General features: G+C 38.8%; 1 pseudogene; it reads left to right on the top strand.

The window, feature by feature from the left end:
- The first annotated feature begins 8,130 nt into the window (after nt 1-8,130).
- LOC124880332 lies at nt 8,131-12,943 on the top strand (annotated as a pseudogene).
- Nucleotides 12,944-21,098: the final 8,155 nt, after the last annotated feature.

Here is a 21,098-nt window from a genome sequence, read left to right as displayed (position 1 = left end):
AAAAACTGAAACAACTCTCTCCCCTAAGACTACAGCGAAGAGAGTAAAAATTATGTCAGGAAACTTAACCACAGATGATTAAGTTCCAGGTTATTACAGGAGTATCAGGAACAAATAATAACTGGTTATTGATGGTAGAGCAAGCGGCTAACATGACTAAAAGAGATTATGTTGTGTGTATGGGTCCTAGGTTTTTGTTACAAATAATTCCAGCTGTGATACCACAACTCTGTGTGATGGAAGCAATGAATCAAACTAATCCTAATGAAATGTGTCAGCACAAGGATTCTGTTTTTCCTGTAACCACAGCAGATAAGGATAAGCCGGTATTCCATAAACGAGCCACCACTGGAAACTACACATGTATAAATATGACTGAGAGGTAATAAATTAGGAAATTTCATTGCAGTATGATGTACTACAATTGTAAAAGTAAATAAGTGTTTTAAACCAGTCTCTAGAGGAGACATTTGGTGGTGGTGTGGTGACGACAGGTTGTTTGATTGATCACCTTCAAATGTAACAGGACTCTGTGCTCTAATTACTTTATGGTTACTAGTTTTATGTTAGTAGATGAAGTAACTTATGGACTATCTAGTGTAAATCCACATGATTGGCGTGATAGGAAGTGCAGAGAAGTAGCTTGGCAGACTGAGGAAGACTACATACATACAGGTCCTTCTCAAAATATTAGCATATTGTGATAAAGTTCATTATTTTCCATAATGTCATGATGAAAATTTAACATTCATATATTTTAGATTTATTGCACACTAACTGAAATATTTCAGGTCTTTTATTGTCTTAATACGGATGATTTTGGCATACAGCTCATGAAAACCCGAAATTCCTATCTCACAAAATTAGCATATCATTAAAAGGGTCTCTAAACGAGCTATGAACCTAATCATCTGAATCAACGAGTTAACTCTAAACACCTGCAAAAGATTCCTGAGGCCTTTAAAACTCCCAGCCTGGTTCATCACTCAAAAGAAAGACACAGAAAGAAATTTCTGAATGAATAGGCTGTTCCCAGAGTGCTGTATCAAGGCACCTCAGTTGGAAGTCTGTGGGAAGGAAAAAGTGTGGCAGAAAACGCTGCACAACGAGAAGAGGTGACCGGACCCTGAGGAAGATTGTGGAGAAGGGCCGATTCCAGACCTTGGGGGACCTGCGGAAGCAGTGGACTGAGTCTGGAGTAGAAACATCCAGAGCCACCGTGCACAGGCGTGTGCAGGAAATGGGCTACAGGTGCCGCATTCCCCAGGTCAAGCCACTTTTGAACCAGAAACAGCGGCAGAAGCGCCTGACCTGGGCTACAGAGAAGCAGCACTGGACTGTTGCTCAGTGGTCCAAAGTACTTTTTTTCGGATGAAAGCGAATTCTGCATGTCATTCGGAAATCAAGGTGCCAGAGTCTGGAGGAAGACTGGGGAAAAGGAAATGCCAAAATGCCAGAAGTCCAGTGTCAAGTACCCACAGTCAGTGATGGTCTGGGGTGCCGTGTCAGCTGCTGGTGTTGGTCCACTGTGTTTTATCAAGGGCAGGGTCAATGCAGCTAGCTATCAGGAGATTTTGGAGCACTTCATGCTTCCATCTGCTGAAAAGCTTTATGGAGATGAAGATTTCATTTTTCAGCACGACCTGGCACCTGCTCACAGTGCCAAAACCACTGGTAAATGGTTTACTGACCATGGTATCACTGTGCTCAATTGGCCTGCCAACTCTTCTGACCTGAACCCCATAGAGAATCTGTGGGATATTGTGAAGAGAACGTTGAGAGACTCAAGACCCAACACTCTGGATGAGCTAAAGGCCGCTATCCAAGCATCCTGGGCCTCCATAAGACCTCAACAGTGCCACAGGCTGATTGCCTCCATGCCATGCCGCATTGAAGCAGTTATTTCTGCAAAAGGATTCCCGACCAAGTATTGAGTGCATAACTGTACATGATTATTTGAAGGTTGATGTTTTTTGTATTAAAAACACTTTTCTTTTATTGGTCGGATAAAATATGCTAATTTTGTGAGATAGGAATTTTGGGTTTTCATGAGCTGTATGCCGCAATCATCCGTATTAAGACAATAAAGTCCTGAAATATTTCAGTTAGTGTGCAATGAATCTAAAATATATGAATGTTAAATTTTCATCATGACATTATGGAAAATAATGAACTTTATCACAATATGCTAATATTTTGAGAAGGACCTGTAGATGAAGATAAATTAACTGATCAAGTAGCTGCAAGATTTGAATCAAGTATCTGTAAGTGGTGTATGAGGAACAGAAATGTAGACAGGATCAATTATATCCATTACAATGTTAAAAAAAACTAGGAAATTGGACATAAAAGCGGGTTTGAACTGTCCATGACCAATTGGCTTCAACTTCCCTGATGGCATTCCAGAAAAGAATTGCTTTGGACATGTTGTTAGCTGAAAAAGGAGAAGTTTGTGCTATGTTTGGAGAAAAATGTTGCACATTTATACCTAACAACACTGCGGCTGATGGCAGCCTAACGAAAGCCATAGAGGGTTTGAGATCTCTAAATGGCAAAATGAAAGAGCATTCTGGAGTAGACACCTCGATGTGGGACTCCTGGCTGGATATGTTTGGGAAGTATAAAATTTTAGTATCATCAGTAATAATTTCCTTTGCAGTGTTTGCTGCAATTTTGACATTGTGTGGATGTTGTTGAATTCCCTGCTTTTTTTCTCTGTTTAACCGTCTTATCACCACAGCTATTTCTCCTATGGAAGACAGAGTTACACAACTCTATCCGTTATTTAAACATCAGGATGACGAAGATGAGGATGTGACTGACCAATTTTCTGGCCTGTATCCAGATCCATCTCTATATGATTCTGTGATTTAAATGTCAGTAAGTACCTCTGAGTATAATAGTCTTTGTAGTCATGAAGATAATCTTACAGTTAAAAATTTGAGAGAAGTGGCTGTTTAAGTGATATGAGAATATGAGCAAATACGACAAACAGGGGGGAATGTTGGAATAATTGAATAAAGATTTGTCTTATTTTGTTCCTATTCTTTATTTTAACCATTTGATCTTATAATCATTCATGATGTTTGTGTGAGTAAAGAATGTGATGAGTTGTCTGCAGGCAAAGATCATAAATGGAGCTGAACTAGCAGAGAAAGGAAGCAGTCCAGTTGAGGAGGTCATAAAGATGAAGGCTGATTGCACTGAACAAAAGGCACAACTGATCCTGAGAAGATGGAGGAGATTGTGGAAATGTGTTGTTAAAGGATAAAGCTGTTTATGACCTGTTTACGATGCAGCTGTTGTTTCCCATCCTTTAGAGATTAATGTTATTGTAACTAGGGACCCAAAGACAATAAAAGAGGATTGCGGTTGGATTGGTTCAGAGCGGTTGGGAGACTTGTAACTGAACACATCTCTGACCGTTCTCCTCGTGCGAGTAAAATAACTAATACTTTGTCTCTCTCTTCTTTTTGTGTTATTATACATATTGTAGGTTGTTTAAACCTGACAGTCTGTTTGCCAGCAAGGAGACATTAGCGCGCTGTGTCTCTCCTTCCAATTCTGCTGGGGACCTCTATGGAAGAGATCTGTTTGTTGGAACGCGGGGTTTTAATTCAAACAGTGATGTCACGGGAAGTCCAGTGTTGCCCCTCTTGTTCCTGTTCCTGGCTGTGCTGGAAGTAGGTTAATGCAATTTATTTTGAAAGTTCCAGAAAAGTTCCTGCTGGCCTTTAATGCTGTAACTAATGGCTGGGGTCCCAACACAAAGATCAGAAAGATATACACTGTTAAAACAAGGTAAGAAAAAGTGTTTTCTAAAAAGCTTTCCTGTTTGTGGGTTAAAACTACGTTGATTAGCTCCAAACGGATAGGAATGATCTTTAAAACCACCTTAAAAACACTTTAACTGGATTAAACCGATTTGACTCAACTGTTCCCCTTATAATATTTGAGACAGCTATGTCTCCCTACATTATCGGATCAGCACCAAATTTTGTGTGCTTCATCGTAAGCGACTGTTCAATACATTGGTACGGTCAATTGATGACATCACGTTAGGCCCTCCCACTTAGATAAGGAAGTCATCTACTTCTCTGGTGGATGTCCTTCTTTTACACTCTTACAACTCTTACTCTCTAAAGTGTCAAGCTGAGTGTCATCACAAAACAAGGTGATGCTGAATCCTACTGAGAACAGTATTTGTTGGCTAGACTGGTAGCGTGGCGAAATATTATATGTCACCATTTGCATTTGTTTGCCTATAAATGGTACACACATGGTTCGATTTGCTCTGAACTGACAGTGGTTAATACTTGTCAACCCGTAAACAGGTCTAATGGATTAAATTTGAATTTGGATCAATGGCAACCCCTAGGAAATTTCAAATGTTTTATCTCCCTCATAAATCCTCAGATCCACACCAAATTTTGCATGCATCAACGTAGACGAATGCTGAACACATTGGCCTGTTCAATTCATGACATATATTTAGCATTGCCCACTGACAACGAGATGTTTCTTAGCTGTTTGACCTTCCTCTTCGGTTTCCAGAAGAAGTTTCAATGTTATTTAAAATTGTTGTCTAATAAGACAATAATTTTAGATAACATTTTCAAAGTCTTAATTATTTCTTCACAACCAAACAGGAAATGAGCCCAGCTTCCGTTGGGACAGTCAGATTTTGGCCAAATGTTTTACCGACGGTCATATGAAAGCTTGCTCACAGTACTGCCTAGTGGAGACATGCAAAATCGAGCGGCAGACTCGTCAGTGCCATGGAGGCGGTGTTGAGAATTAAAATCATGTACTTTCATGCTATTAGTTTAGTTTGCATGTGGGAATAATAAAAGGCTGTGACACAGGGCAGCTCCTCTGAGAGAATGAACTGTCTCTCCCTGGCCAGCCAAAGATAACTTTGACTCGTTTGTGTCTTCATTGCATACCTTCTCTGAGTTTATCATTATGTCTAACTCTGACACTTGTTTATGTTAAATCAAGAATATGTTAAAAAGTATTTGGTTTAGGGTATAATTTTTTATTGTAATTGGTTGTTATTCACAAGACAATAGCCCTTTTCACTCTTCCGTATATTAAGCAGGATGTGTTGCGCAACAACTTCCTGTGGCGATAGCTTTAGCATTGGACAGTGACTGAAAATGGCTCAGTCGTAGCGTGGTTGTTTATGTTCCTGGTTGCTCTTGTGGGGCAAGAAAACAACCATGCCTCTGTTACCACGCCTTTTCAACAGACCCAGACCAAAGGAGGCAGTGGATCCAAGCGGTTAGAAGGAATAAGGGTCCGAAATTCTGCATAAAGCCAGGGAGCACTATTGTATGCAGTCGGCACTTCACTCAGGAGGATTTTGTTAGGGGATCCACCACCAGCTGCCTAAAATGTGGAGCTGTTCCATCTCTCTTCCCCTGGAATAATTTCACTGCACCACCTAAGAGGGTGTCTGCCTTTGAGAGGGTTCAGAAATGCAAGCTTGTCCTCTCACTGCACGCTAGCCAGGTGGAAACTGCTACTGCGGACCACGATTCCTCATTCAAGACCTCCTTGATGAAGTTGGAGCCAAAATCACGATTCCACCATTTAGGCATCCTGGCCAGTTCAGCAAGATACAGACAGAGGAGACCCAAGCCATTGCTCGGCTGTGGATTATTGCCAGAGTCAAGTGCTACCACATCTGGGATTCTCCTGTGCCACTCACTTTAATAGGAACTGTCAATCAGATGTGGGACAACTGTTGTGTTTTGGCAAATTATAAAGGCCCATTTTGTTTTGAAGACTAAATCATTCATGTTTATACATTTTTGTAGCGTAATTAGTTATTAAAATTTTTACAATTCTTTTAAACATATTCTTAATATAAAACAGACGTGAGCAGACTTTACAGTGATTCACGCAAGCACCACAGAAACGGCTAGCTATATGCTTTGGTTGTCGTAGCTGTACCCATGCAGGACAGCTCCCTGGTTCCAGCCTCTATTTCATAAGACATTTGAAGCGACACTTGCAGAGACTGAAAATGCATAAGTTGACTGAGTGTGCGTACAAAACACATGTTGGTAAGACTGTGCAGGATCAAAGAAAGAGCAGAGAAGTCTGGAGCCATGGGGTGCAGCATTATGCTACCACAGGACTGGGCACTGGTATGACATCGGTGAGCCGTGTGGCACAGGCCCAAATTTGGATGGTACCAACTTCAAAGTTGAGAGACAGCCTAAAACGAGAGCTTTGAGGAGTTGTGACTCCAGCTGGCGTAGTTTTTCTTCCTATGCCATGATGTTGGGATCAGGAAGTGGTCCTATAAAAACACATGTAACATAATCACAATAAATTATGACAAAGGAAACATAACAATCATAAAAACATTAACAACCCAAAAGTTATACCTGTGTAAGCTCTGTAGAGTGTGGACTGCAGACATCTTTTTCCCACCGTTTTGGGCTTTCGCACCAACACCTTGCTGGCAGGTTCAGAATGGATCCCCTCGCGAGACATAAACAGAAAAATATGTCGAATAAACAAAAAAAATGAATAAAGGGACAGGTGAGCAATTTCGTAGAACACACAGGGAAATTTTTGTGAGTGTTAAGATTTTTACTTAAGTTGCTAATACTGCTAATTGATAGAGGTTGAGCCTGCCTTTTTTTTACTTTAAAAAACAAATTAGTCTAAACAAGTCAGGAGAGAAAATGTATACTTGACACAAGCAATACTGAGATTACAACTAATTTCACAGGGCACAAAAAATATACAGGTGGGATAGAAGTCTAAATGGCTCTGTAGCACAATCAAAAGAAGCATAGGTGGTCACTCAAACTACATTGTTAATGTAGTTATGAAAATGTCATATACTAAATTATATTACAACAGAAAACAATTATGTGTTTTACTCTTTTATTTTTTTTTTACCTGTGTTCTTGGTCTGTGCCATCTTTGTATGACTTGTGCCTGGCAGTAATGCTAACTCAAACTACTGAACATGAGGCAACGGGCTTTCTGACTGTTTCAAACCTGCAATCCGTGCGGTTCCTACACACAAACAGCAATTCATTAGTGCATATGATCGCGTGATCATATGACACTCTTGGATCCAGTTTGAAGAGTTATGTCTGTTTGCCAGCAAAGAGACATGAGCGCTGTGTCCCTCCGTCCAGTTCCGCTGGGGACCTGACCAAAAGCGCGGTTTTTGTTCGGACAGTGACATCACGGGAAGTCTGCCGTTATTCCCTGGTCCTGTCTGTGCTGGAAGTAGGTTAATGCAATTTAGTTTGAAAGTTCCAGAAGGTTCTTACTGCCCATTCATTTTGTACCCATGGCTGTGGTCCCAACACTGGCAAACAGCTGGCAAATTAAGCAATGTTGTTGAAAATATAAGAGAATTAGTCTGCCACAATCAAATTGTAGTTAGACTAATCAAAGAGAATAAGTAGATATTTTCTTTGATTAGTCTAACTAAGTAGATATAACAGGAATAACGCTTAGTTTTTTGTTTATTTTTGTTTTAAATATGTTTGGAAATAAAGCAGCTTTTTTTTTAAGCCAGTCAGAAACTTTTCACAGGATGCCAGCTTTATTTTAACCTTACCTAACAACATAACCTTACTTCTTTAAAAAGCTTTGCTATGTGAATACACACCCATTCAATAAATTAGAATATTGTTGAAAAGTTCATCATTTTGACTAACTAAGCTCATTAAGTGAAACACTATTTAGATTAACTCCACAAACTGTTTTCAAGCCTTTATTTCTGTTAATGATGAGGATTTTCTGCTTACAGCTAATGAAAATATGACATTCAAGATCAGAATCTTAAGTGGGCTTTTTGAAAGGTATGTTTTATAATTGCTTAAACATTGTTGTTTTCAAAAAATACCCTCAATCTGACAAACAATCCTCATTGGAACACATATTCTATTTTTTTCAGTATGACTCTACATTGCTAACTAACTGATCCAGAAGACAAGTTTGAATTCATTAGTTTTAACAGTGACAGGGACAGTTTATTGGACATCGTGTCACTCTGGGTGGAGCTGAACACAAAAGAAGTCAGATATTTAATGCTGAAGACAGGAGGAAAGAGGTATTGTTAAAAATGCCTCTTCCTGTGGGATTGCTGTGATGGTCATTCTTGTCTGCAAAGGTGAGAAAAAATATTCATTTAGATTACCCTTTTACTTTAAATACAGTTATATAGACCCTATGCAAACTGCCTGTAATCACCAATCCAGTCATTTGGTTTGGTTTTTGTCATCCACTTTTATAAGTACACAAAGAATCAGTCAGCCCCTGTCCATGCACTAATTTGAAACAACCTTGGAGATGTTGTACCCTCTTTGACAACCAGTGGTTTAAAGTGATTAATTGACTCGTAGTCAGCTGTGAAATGTGGTTTTGTGACTCCAGCAGGAGTTTGCCCAGAGTTAATTTAGTTAAGTCAGGGGTCAAATCTGTTATATTTTTTTAGTTAACAGGGATCAGAGCCTCAGTCAGCTAAATAAGGGTGTAATTTGAAATATCCTAAACTTACAATTAAATTATATGTGAGACTTGAACTGTTTTATGATTCCTTATTTACACAACAAATCAAAACACTTACCTACCAGGTGAACTAAACTGATATGCAGTGATACAGTACATTGGTACGACATGGTTTGTTTATAGGTACGACATGGAAATAGAAAAAGATGGAATGATATGGATACAAAATAGGATTATTGTTTAACAAAGGAAGGAAGGAGGAAATGTTCAGTGCGGGATTGGTGACAAAACTGTCTTACAAAATGGAGAAACAATTCCTGACGGCTGAAATGCAAAACAAGAAAACTGTGTTTGAAAAAACGTCACCAGTGAGGCATTTAGCATTAAGTTTTCTGGTGTCTAGCCTGAGCTTGGTTGATTGTTCCTCCTAGTGTGATCCATTTGTTGAGATACTGCACTTTTTGTTCGGGCAACCATTTTCTGCCAAACCTGTTTGGGTGTGATCTGTGTCTAGACAGCTGATCTAAAAAGACAGATGAACTGCAGCAGTAACAGGTAAAGTCAAATGTGGCCCTACCTAAACTTGCTGTCAGGCTAACTTGTGAATAAAAGTAGAAAATGCCCTTTTAAAAAACAAACAAAAACAAGCTACAGTCCATTTGGCAACTAATTATGATAAAATGTCCTAACTGCTAATCAAGTGCAGACCTTTGCCTTGTTTAATATTATGTGATAATTGCTTATTTTTGCTTTTATAAATATTGTTTGATAGTTAGCTTGTTTTATGTAAGTGATATGAACAGTCATCTTGTACTATTTCAAATTGGGCTCTTTTAGTATCAGAGACGTACATTACATGGCAAGAATTTCTTTCCTACTGTAGCTTTAGGGGGAAAATAAGATCGGATGACCCATTTGTCAGTTTTGATAGACGTGCCTCTGTCCGATACTGTAAAATAACTGACCTGTTTGTCTGACATATTTGTATGTGTGTGTAAATTTCAGGATGTTACTCACAACCCGGTAAGTATCCAACACCTCTTTTCTAGTTTTGTTAACAGCAGGAAAACAAAAGAAAAAAAAGACTTTTATAAAATTGCCCTCATGTACTTTTATACTTTTGTTTCTTTACTTGTGAAATGATTAAAATGATCATGCTACTCTTAGTTTGTATTTTTTGGGGTGGTAAAATTGTCTGTCTATCACATAGAATGCGATACAAAAGTAGTCAGACCATTTCAATGTGAAGTTACAACCTCAAACGTCAATGTATATTCTTGGGATTTTATGTGATAGACCAACACAAGGTTGTGTCTATTGCTCCCTGGGATCAGAGAAGATGTTCTGGCAATTTAGCCATAATAACATGCAGTTTATGTAACAAAGCCAAAGGAAGAAATAAAGCAGATGTAAGGTAGGTTACAGATTGTGGGCAATGAAATAACCGATATACTATATGGCTAATGACATCGTGACCTATAAATATTTTAACTTGATTTTTAGACCAAATTTAATAATTGAACAACAACTACTTCAGAATGTCACATACATACGTGTATCATAATCTGTCCCCTTCACAATTACGGTATACTTTGTGTTGGTCTACCACATAAAATCTCAACGAAATGCACTGAAGCTGCTGCTTGTAAAATGACAAAATATGCCTGTGTGGGGCATTACACATTATTTTGTTAAAAATCATTGTTATATAAGAAAAACATTTGGTCTACATTTTTCATTGTTGTATTTAATATTTCAAGAATGGCCTTCTTTAAAAAAACATTTGCCTGGGTGTTCTGTGGAGTAAAATCTAAATCATTTCAAACTGACAGACCCAGGCGTGAAAACTGGCATAACCCTTTGTTGTTGATTTTGTGAATGTTGTCAGCCTGTGTCAGAACTCCAATCAACAGCAGGATTTTAGGAGGGCAAGGTGTATCTCCAGGAAGTTGGCCCTGGCATGTCACTTTTTTCTCTAATGGTGGACTATTTTGTCATGGATCTCTGATCACAGATGAGTGGGTGCTGACTGGTGCTCAATGCTCAACACAGTAAGAAGCTATAGTTTGTTATTTTTGCTTGTGATGATGAACGAAATACTGTGCAGTTTTATGAATGTATTGTATTGCATTGTGTTTCATTAACTTACCTTAATCAGCTGCACTTAACATTTTTGCTTCTTAAAGAAATTTTAGAAGTTTTTCTTTAAAAGAAAAATTAATCTAGTCAAAACTGCTCCTTAGTGGATCGGCTGGTACACTGGTGTTGTCAGAACTACCTTGAACTCAACCCACTCAAGACTGTGGAAATGGTAGTGGACTTTCGGAGAACACCACCCCCATACACTCCCCTCACCATCCTCAACAACACTGTATCGTCCGTGGACCACTTCAAGTTCCTAGAAACCACCATCTCTGAGGACCTGAGATGGTCTTCACACATAGACACTGTTCGGAAGAAGGCCAGCAGAGACTGTACTTCCTGAGGCAACTCAAGAAGTTCAACCTTCCACAGGAGCTGTTGGTCATCTTCTACACTGCCATCATTCAGTCTGTTCTGTCTTTATCCGTCTCAGTGTGGTTTGGCTCATCCACAAAACATTACAGGTCCAGACTGCAACGAATAATCAGGAATGCAGAGAGAATAATCAGAGCTGACCTTCCCTCCATCCAGGACTTATACAGGTATAGGGTCAGGAAGAGAGCTGCTAAAATCTCTGCAGACCCCACACACCCTGCACATAAACTATTTAGAGTTTTACCTTCAGGCCATCGCAACAGAGCACTGTTTACTAAAACCAGCCGCCACAGAGACAGTTTCTTCCCCCAGGCTGTTTCTCTGATGAACATTCAATAGAGTACCAAACAACTGCATACTGAAGTTGCAAATGCACCTTTGTATATGTGTATATTTGTATGTATGTATATTTAAGGACATAAAGATATATGCATAAATATATCTTATAACGCATAAAAAAAAAATAATAATAAAAAAACCCAGAGAGCAAAGTGTACCGGAGTCAAATTTCTTGTTTGTATGTACGGACTTGGCAATAAAGCTGATTCTGATTCTTATTCTGATCAGTGACAGCAGCAGCAATATCAGTTCAGCAACAGGATCAATGATGCTAGGTCTGCACTTATTTATTATTAAAGGCATACAAGAAGGATCTACCTATTGTGATACTCAGCTGCATTTAAATTTAAACTGAAATATTTGTCTCTCTTCTCTAAGAGCTTACCTCAGTGGCGCAGTAGTGCACTTGGGTGCTAACGACAAGTCAGGATTTGGTAATGTGACACGGAGAATTGACTCCATTCACTGCCATCAAGACTTCAAGAATAACTATTATGACAATGAGAATGACATCTGTCTTCTGAAGCTGTCAGCTCCTGTTGACTTCACAGACTACATCCGACCAGTCTGCTTGGCCTCAGAAAACAGCACTTTCCATGAGGGAACTGCCAGCTGGGTCACTGGTGTCGAGTCATACTGTAAGTCCGATTGTTTTTTTTTTCTTTGTATCAGCTTTCTTTGCAATGTCATTGTTGGATTTTTCAAGATGATCTAATCTTTTAAACCTTTTTTCTTTAGACTACTATTACTATTCTTCCAACCTCCAGGATGTTGATATATCAGTAATTGGCACCAATAAATGCATCTGCTCCTACAACAGCTCCTACTACTCCTACTACAACCGTGCAATAACAAATAACATGCTGTGTGCTAGAAGTGAAAACAGATCAAAGACTGCATCTTATGTAACTACCATTTTGTATCCTAATTTTTGTTGTTGTTATTGTTTTACTTTTGTACATTTTTTATGTTTCGCCCCTAATTGAAATTCCTGGAATGCACATAACTCTATTTTGACAGTTCCCAACTCAGTGTACTAAAATATGTGTTCTGCCTTACTTTGCTGACTTTAATATAATAACAGTGGTCATTTTATAGAAGCTTGGCCACAAGTGGACAAGTTTGAAAAACGCTGTTAACATCTATGTCGTCCTAAAATTATTTCACAGGGAGACCAGGGGGCTCCTCTAGTGGCCAAACAGGACTCCATCTGTGTTCAGAGTGGGATTGTGAGTTATATTACTGGTTATTACCTGGCTCAACCTACTATCTACACTCATGTGTCCCAGTACCAGAAATGGATCAGCGACAGAGTCACTGGTAAGGAACCAGGCTTTGTTACTTTCACATCCCTGGGCATTGACAGCGACCTGAACTGCACCTGCCCACAACCACCTACAATTACTACCCCTTACACTTACACCTTCTCTTCTCCAACAACTACCCATACCACCAAACCTACACGTACCACCGTCCCTCACACTACTGACAACAGCATATTTGGCAGTGGTGAAACTCTGATTCCCATCACGCACTTCTCTCTCTCTCTGTTCTTGCTCTGTTTCTCCATCTCTTCGTTGGCAGTGCTGGAATCTAACTTACTATGTTTACTCATACCGCACTCGGGTTCTTGGGCTTAGAAACTTTGCTTTAGTCACATTTAACATGTCAGGTTGTGTGTACTGCGTATTACTGTACATCTGCTTTAGTTATGTTCTTGTTCTTTCTTGTTTCCTTTCTGTTAGTACGATAGAAATAGCATGGGCAGGATAGAGTAGGATTTTAGGGTGATTTAGAATTGCTACTTATTGTAGTCCAATGTGTTCTAACAGGTATGTGAATTAAAATGTCTTATTAAAGCTTTGACTGCAGTTATACTCTGAAAGCCGCCGTGCTTTGAAGCTGTGTGTGTCTCACTGTGTTTTGAACACCTGAGCACAGACTCAGGTGAACTTAAAAGTTGGACTGTTAGAGGTTCTCAGATGCCCCGAAGCTGCAGCTAGAACTTCATGGTGGAACATTCACTATTCCATTGTCTTCACTCTTAGTGTTTTTCCACTGGTTGCTGTTATGACCCTTTGTGTTTCACTCAGCTCCAACTCCAATGTTGTTTTATCTTTTTGTGTAGACTTGTGCATGCTTGATTAGGTGAAGATTATTGAATCAGAATAGCAAAGTGTATCAGGGCTGTTAATTTAATAAATGTTCACGTAGATAAAGAGAAAGACTTTGTGTTTACTTTGAGCAAAAGTGATTTATCTGTGAAAATAAGGTAAAAGTTATGATTTTTAATTATATTTTTTTATAAATATTAATTAATCAATAATCATTCCTTACAACAGCATCCAGGATAATCACACAATATAGCTAACTATTTCCATAACAATATATTCTGAAAATGTTGTTTTTATATTCAGCTAACCATAATTATCAATCGTAAAGCCTTATATCTCACATATACCAACTATAAACATGAAATAGGTAGCGATAAGATGACAATGCGCCCTGCCGAGATCAGGCTGTACTCCGCGGGGTGAGTGAGCTTCAACTCCCGCTGCAGCCTGCGTCTGATGCGGGCTTTTGCGTCTCCGAAACCACCATAGTCAATCGAAAAGCAGGCCCATTTTTAAAGGACTGGTTCCATATATCGCGTTGTAAGGTCAAGTTTCTCACATAAAAAACATCCCAAAACATATTTTAAAACTGAACTTACAGATTTTTTTTACAAAATATAGCTTTCTGCACTCACCTTCACCTAGCTGGTTGCAACCCTTTTTTTTGGCCAGAAGAGTTATTACAAAAATACACCCCTACAAAAATAAGACTGCAGAATTTTTTTTTCACTTACCTTTCAGGGCATGGGACAATACTGCAATTCATTCCATTTCTACATCTCACAGTCCACAGTTCTACATGAATATACAAGCTTGGTATAATAACAACATAGCATGGTCAACAAATACACAATTTGTGTGCTTTTACTGTATTTTATTTTACTTTACAACGATCTCATTTACAAACTGGGACATTGATCCTTGAAAACCATCCATTTGAACAATACAGCTGTTAGTAAAAATGGTTGGTGGTTTTATTCCAGTGCCTCTAATGGCAGAGCAAAGTATTACAAGGTCAAACGCTTAGAAAAATAAGCCTCTCAAAAATATTTTTTTTCACTTGCCTTACAGGCCTACGGACCCGCGAGGGGACGTGGGGTATATTTTACCTTTTGCGTCCCCACGCAATACTTTTGTGTTCGCTCGCAATACTTTTGTGTTCAATCGCAAAAGTTGTTAATCACCTTGAGAAAGCTGTGCATTTTGGAACAGCAGCACATTTGACAAACTGCTCACAAAACAAACAGCACTGATATGGCTTTGATATGGTTTATTTGTCATATGCAGGTCAACAATGCGATTAAATGCATGCATGTCCAGGTAACGAGAGCTACACTGTCAGTGGCCAAAATGTGCCTTTGTTATATAGTTCAGTCCATACACCCAGAAACCTTTACCTCAGCACAGTTCGTGTAAGTTTTGGCAGAGAAGATTAGTTTAGAACGAAATAATCCAAATATTGTTTGTTTAATGACGTTTGGGTTTTTTGTGTGTTGAGAAAACTCAGCTAAGTGCCAGTAGACTAGCTGCTCAGCTAATGATGTGTTCTGTGTTTTGTTTTTAAAGTAAAGAAAAACTTTATTTGTAGGGTGGTTTTTGAGCACAGATCGGCCGTAACATCACCAGCGGCGTCATGCTTTTATTGATGGTATTTTAAATGTGCATGTTTGATTTTAAGGGAGTGGTAACAAGCTATAAGCTTCTTTTCTTAGCTTTAACCATTATCGGCTAAAACCAAGACGTGACTTATGACCACCATCTTATGTATCCATTAAGAATAATTTATCCAGAAAGGCTGTTAGTTTCCAATCTAGGACAATAATATTTCCCTAAATATAATTTTATTAAATGTGATAGCTAATTACAAAACCAGCTAAGAATCATTTCTCCGGGAAGGCTGTTGGTTTTATTCAAGTTAATATATCCTTAAATATTATTCTAATATTTCCTTAATATTTCCTTAAATATTATTTTACTAAATAAAGGCAGTTAATGAAACACCATTGAGAATTAGTCATCCAGAGGGTTGGTTTTATTCACCAAATCATTCTTTGAAATGTTATTTTATTTAAATCATGTTTAATTTGATTTTGCATTGTGAATGATTGCTTGAAGGTATTCCAATTATTGTCTAAGTCAGTTCCAAGACTAATTTAACCTCCTTTCAGATTCCTCGAGATAATCCTTGGTTCTCAAACATAAATAGCATTGAAACGTAATGTTGCATCACTTTATTGGTCATGGTTTTCAACCGTCGTTGATTCACTTACTCATATTGTATATACAGGTCCTTCTCAAAAAATTAGCATATTGTGATAAAGTTCATTATTTTCTATAATGTAATGATGAAAATTTAATATTCATATATTTTAGATTCATTGCACACTAACTGAAATATTTCAGGTCTTTTATTGTCTTAATACGGATGATTTTGGCATACAGCTCATGAAAACCCAAAATTCCTATCTCACAAAATTAGCATATTTCATCCAACCAATAAAAGAAAAGTGTTTTTAATAAAAAAAAACGTCAACCTTCAAATAATCATGTACAATTATGCACTCAATACTTGGTCGGGAATCCTTTGGCAGAAATGACTGCTTCAATGCGGCGTGGCATGGAGGTAATCAGCCTGTGGCACTGCTGAGGTCTTATGGAGGCCCAGGATGCTTCGATAGCGGCCTTTAGCTCATCCAGAGTGTTGGGTCTTGAATCTCTCAACGTTCTCTTCACAATATCCCACAGATTCTCTATGGGGTTCAGGTCAGGAGAGTTGGCAGGCCAATTGAGCACAGTGATACCATGGTCAGTAAACCATTTACCAGTGGTTTTGGCACTGTGAGCAGGTGCCAGGTCGTGCTGAAAAATGAAATCTTCATCTCTATAAAGCTTTTCAGCAGATGGAAGCATGAAGTGCTCCAAAATCTCCTGATAGCTAGCTGCATTGACCCTGCCCTTGATAAAACACAGTGGACCAACACCAGCAGCTGACACGGCACCCCAGACCATCACTGACTGTGGGTACTTGACACTGGACTTCTGGCATTTTGGCATTTCCTTCTCCCCAGTCTTCCTCCAGACTCTGGCACCTTGATTTCCGAATGACATGCAGAATTTGCTTTCATCCGAAAAAAGAGCTTTGGACCACTGAGCAACAGTCCAGTGCTGCTTCTCTGTAGCCCAGGTCTGGGGAATGCGGCACCTGTAGCCCATTTCCTGCACACGCCTGTGCACGGTGGCTCTGGATGTTTCTACTCCAGACTCAGTCCACTGCTTCCGCAGGTCCCCCAAGGTCTGGAATCGGCCCTTCTCCACAATCTTCCTCAGGGTCCGGTCACCTCTTCTCGTTGTGCAGCGTTTTCTGACACACTTTTTCCTTCCCACAGACTTCCCACTGAGGTGCCTTGATACAGCACTCTGGGAACAGCCTATTCATTCAGAAATGTCTTTCTGTGTCTTACCCTCTTGCTTGAGGGTGTCAGTAGTGGCCTTCTGGACAGCAGTCAGGTTGGCAGTCTTACCCATGATTGGGGTTTTGAGTGATGAACCAGGCTGGGAGTTTTAAAGGCCCCAGGAATCTTTTGCAGGTGTTTAGAGATAACTCGTTGATTCAGATGATTAGGTTCATAGCTCGTTTAGAGACCCTTTTAATGATATGCTAATTTTGTGAGATAGGAATTTTGGGTTTTCATGAGCTGTATGCCAAAATCATCCGTATTAAGACAATAAAAGACCTGAAATATTTCAGTTAGTGTGCAATGAATCTAAAATATTTGAATATTACATTTTCATCATTACATTATAGAAAATAATGAACTTTATCACAATATGCTAATTTTTTGAGAAGGACCTGTAGTTGGTCTTCCCTATTCTTTCATTTTCCTTGGTAGAGCTTGATTGACCCATTTCTCGATTGTCCCAATACCACTGTCTTAATGGGCTGGTATTCACCGGACAACACTTAACAGACCGAATTATTATTTAATATAATATAAATATTAAATTTTGAATAATATATTCATAATAATTATCACAACACTGGATAAAGTCAAACTGGATCCAGCCAAGCTTTGCATGATTGGTGGTGAAGCTGGACCCAAGATGGGACAGGATATAGGCAGACTCATTTTGGTGATTCATTTTTTAAAGAAAAGACTTACAAAGACAAGAAATCAAGGCTGATTAGGGGCATGAGAACGTGGTGTTATTTATAAGTGGAAGGCAGAGCAGCTGGGGAATAACTTTCTGACTCAGCTACACCATGCCTGTCAGGAGGAACGAGCCTCTTAACAACATTATCAACAAGCGAAAAAGAAAATAGCAAAAGCAAAAAGAATCATTGAATTAGTCAAGGAATGAATTAGAAGATAATTAAAATGGAATTAAATCAAAATGTTCAAGATAATATGTTGGTGAATGTTGAACTTAAGAGTAATGGCAACAAGAGTGAGACACAGGAGGACATATTTTATTTGATAAACAGAAAAAATATATTTAGTATGTAATCATTTATTTCCTAACTTTCATACTACATCACTGGTGCAATGATTTTTGTGAACCTATGACAAATAAATTAAACTGAATCATTTTCAAATTTTTCTTTACCTTTTTAGGCTGATCAAAATGTCCAAGAATGGGTTGACAAGGAGCCCCAACACTGGATGAATCGATTACTGGGTAAGACACAGGTCAGTCTAATTACGTAAATGACTCATGCTGTGGGTCACGTCAAGTTTATTTTATGAAGCACATCAACTCCATTCTATTATTTCCTGCTGCTCAAAGAAGACAAATGAAAGGACAAATACAAGAGAAAACAACGCAATCAAACAATTAAATGTAAACTAAAACAACAATGACTAAGCCTGCTAAAACAAACATGTTTGTATAAAAATCCAGTCAATAAAATATGTGTCTTTACATACAGCAATGTTAGATTGATTGCGACGGAGGAAGGAGGGAGAGGAATAATCGGAGAAGGGTGAAAGTACACTGATGGACAGAGACGGCAGAATACCTGAAAATGAGACAGGGCATTAGTGACTGAATTAGAATAACCTGGATCATGACAGGCCTGCCAGGATTCGATGGAGGTAAGAGCTACGTCCGTGAAATATTGTCTGTTCATAAATTGTTTCATAAGAGTTTGTTATTCTGCTACGCCAGTATTGCAGTCAATGGTTATATTGTGAAAACACTTAGTCCGGGAAGGTGCTGTAAATCGATTGTCGCATGCTGAACATAGCAGCGCCGACCTGGTCTGCCGAGAGAAAGTGTGCACCACAATTATAACGGGAAAGGATATAGTTAAGATCTATCGAAACGGTAAATGATCCTCAGCGCCTGGATGATAAGGGAACAAGGTCGGTATAAATGTTCAAATGCGTAAATGAATATTTTGATATTCTACGGAGCAAACAGGTTGCTGTTATATTTTAACTAGTTTCAATATTATAAGCTAAGTAAAGTCACAGACCATTGAAATATTAAGTGTTGCATTATTTTGTTTAGTGGTACTGGGAAAATAAAGAAAGCGATATTTACAAGTTTAATAAATATACGTGGTAAAAAGCATTCAAGGGAAAAATTGTCAATAATAAAAGGGGGTTGTAATAATTTATGGTAAATAATTCATTTATGGTAAATGATAAGGCAAATAGGTTAAATGCAGCATATTTTTTCTTTTTGTTAGAGTTACTAAGGTATTACGCTCTGTATATTCTTAGTTCTAATGATGTGTTCACATGCAAGGCTTTGTCAACAAAGGTTTGTGAAGCATCCATTCGAGAGGCCAACTTTTGGACCGGGACTAGAGACCGTAAAAACTGAAACGAGTCAGCTGAGAGAATGACGTTGGGTAAAAGAAGGATATACCGTTCCAGTTCGTAAGGAGACTGAAGCGGGATGCCAGCAGCTTGAGTTTGCTGGGCAGGAGTGCTGGAAGAAAGGAAGAGAAAAACAAAGAGCGTTCTGATGGCTAACTGAGCCGCAGGAATCAGAGGTGGCTTGCGTCATGATAAAATTTCAGTGGCGAGAATAAACCAGTCTAGGCAGACTCCTGGTTGAGTGAGGGTGGATGCAGCTTGGCATAGAAGGATTTGTGATATGATAGAAAAATCGGGAAGCCATGTTTGAAATGTAGGTTGACGATGAGGGACGGATGGGATCAAGCTTATTCTATGGGGTTAAGAGCAGAAGACGTCTCTGAAATGCTTAAAGGCGAAAAACAAGCTCGCCAAAAAGGAGATTGTTAGTAAGGCGGAGATGAGATGATTCAAACATAGCAGTACAGCCATCAGGGAAGGTGACACAGTGGTCAACCTCAGGAGATAGTAACAATGAGAGAAACCAGATTAATGAGCTGCCCCTGAAGGATTTTGGAGCAGAGCCTGAGTGAGATGTTAGAATGTGGGGAGTATATGATCTACCTGAATGTAAAAGAGGAGTGGGAAACAGCGTGCTTGAAGGGCATATGAATGAGGAAACAATTGAGAAAACAGAATGAAATGATACATCTTACCCATAGAGACGAGCCAGGATGAGCGTTGCGATCGTGAATGACAGTGGGAGGGACCAAGAAGCGGGTTGAGCGTCGGCAGAGCGGAGACGAGGAAGTGCTGACGTGGCACAGTTGGAAACAAACTCCCGAAGAAGCTGGGTAATGGATGATATTGAGCGCTGGAAATAATCCTGTTTAATCCTGTTTAAGCTCTATGTTTAAGTATGGTTGAGTATCTGTGACGCTGTAAAACTGTTCCTATTTTGTTACAGTTTTTTAAAGTGTGATTTTTTTTTCTCACTATAAATACATGTACTTAAAGTAAAACTTGGATTTTTCAAATTTGTTCTATGTGTGTTTATGTTCAATAAAGCATACATTTTTGAAGGTTTTTACCAATCTTTACCGATATCCTTATTAATAAATGAAAAACAGCAAAGAATGCACCTCCAAGAGTGGGTTGTCAACTTTTATTCATAAAACATTTTTTGCTTAAGGGTTTCCATGGTGTCTGTCTTCAGCAGTCACGGTGTAAAAACAGAGACACTCAATAGACAAACAACCATGCAACCACACACTCCTACTTAAGGCAATTTAGGCTGACCAATTTATGTAACTCTCATGTTTTTGTGAGAGGAAGCCAGAGTCTCTGGAGAGAACCCATGTAGACACATGAAGAACAGGAAACTTCTGGGCAAAAAAAGCCCAGGACAGCATTTGAACTTGGGACCTTCTTGCTGCAAGGCAACTGTGCTAGCAACTGTGTCACCAAGCATCATGGTGTTCATTACTTTATTGCATTTAGACTCCATTCTTTATCTCTGTCATAAATCAGACTGTCTACAAAAACACAAAGCGCTCCATTGTTCTATTGCAATATTTTGTATTTAAAGAATATTTGACAGAAAATCAAGTTGGGGAGAGCTGAAGATAAGGGTGATGGCAATGAAGCCAACCTCAAAGTCTTGCAGCTCACAGCAAAAGATGAATCATCAAAAATAACAATAGAAACATGCAAAGGTTTTGTCAACACTTACAATGAGGGCTGGACCGCTCTAATGCCAATAAAGACTTTTCTATTAACTATTCAAACTTCCCACTTTTAGTCAATACATCAACAAAACAGTCTGGGATACATT

This window comes from Girardinichthys multiradiatus, chromosome 14 (genome assembly GCF_021462225.1).
Source record: "Girardinichthys multiradiatus isolate DD_20200921_A chromosome 14, DD_fGirMul_XY1, whole genome shotgun sequence".
In the NCBI taxonomy this organism is placed as follows: Eukaryota; Metazoa; Chordata; class Actinopteri; order Cyprinodontiformes; family Goodeidae; genus Girardinichthys; species Girardinichthys multiradiatus.
Note: the sequence above shows the minus strand (reverse complement) of the source record. Positions and strands in the feature narration are given on the sequence as shown.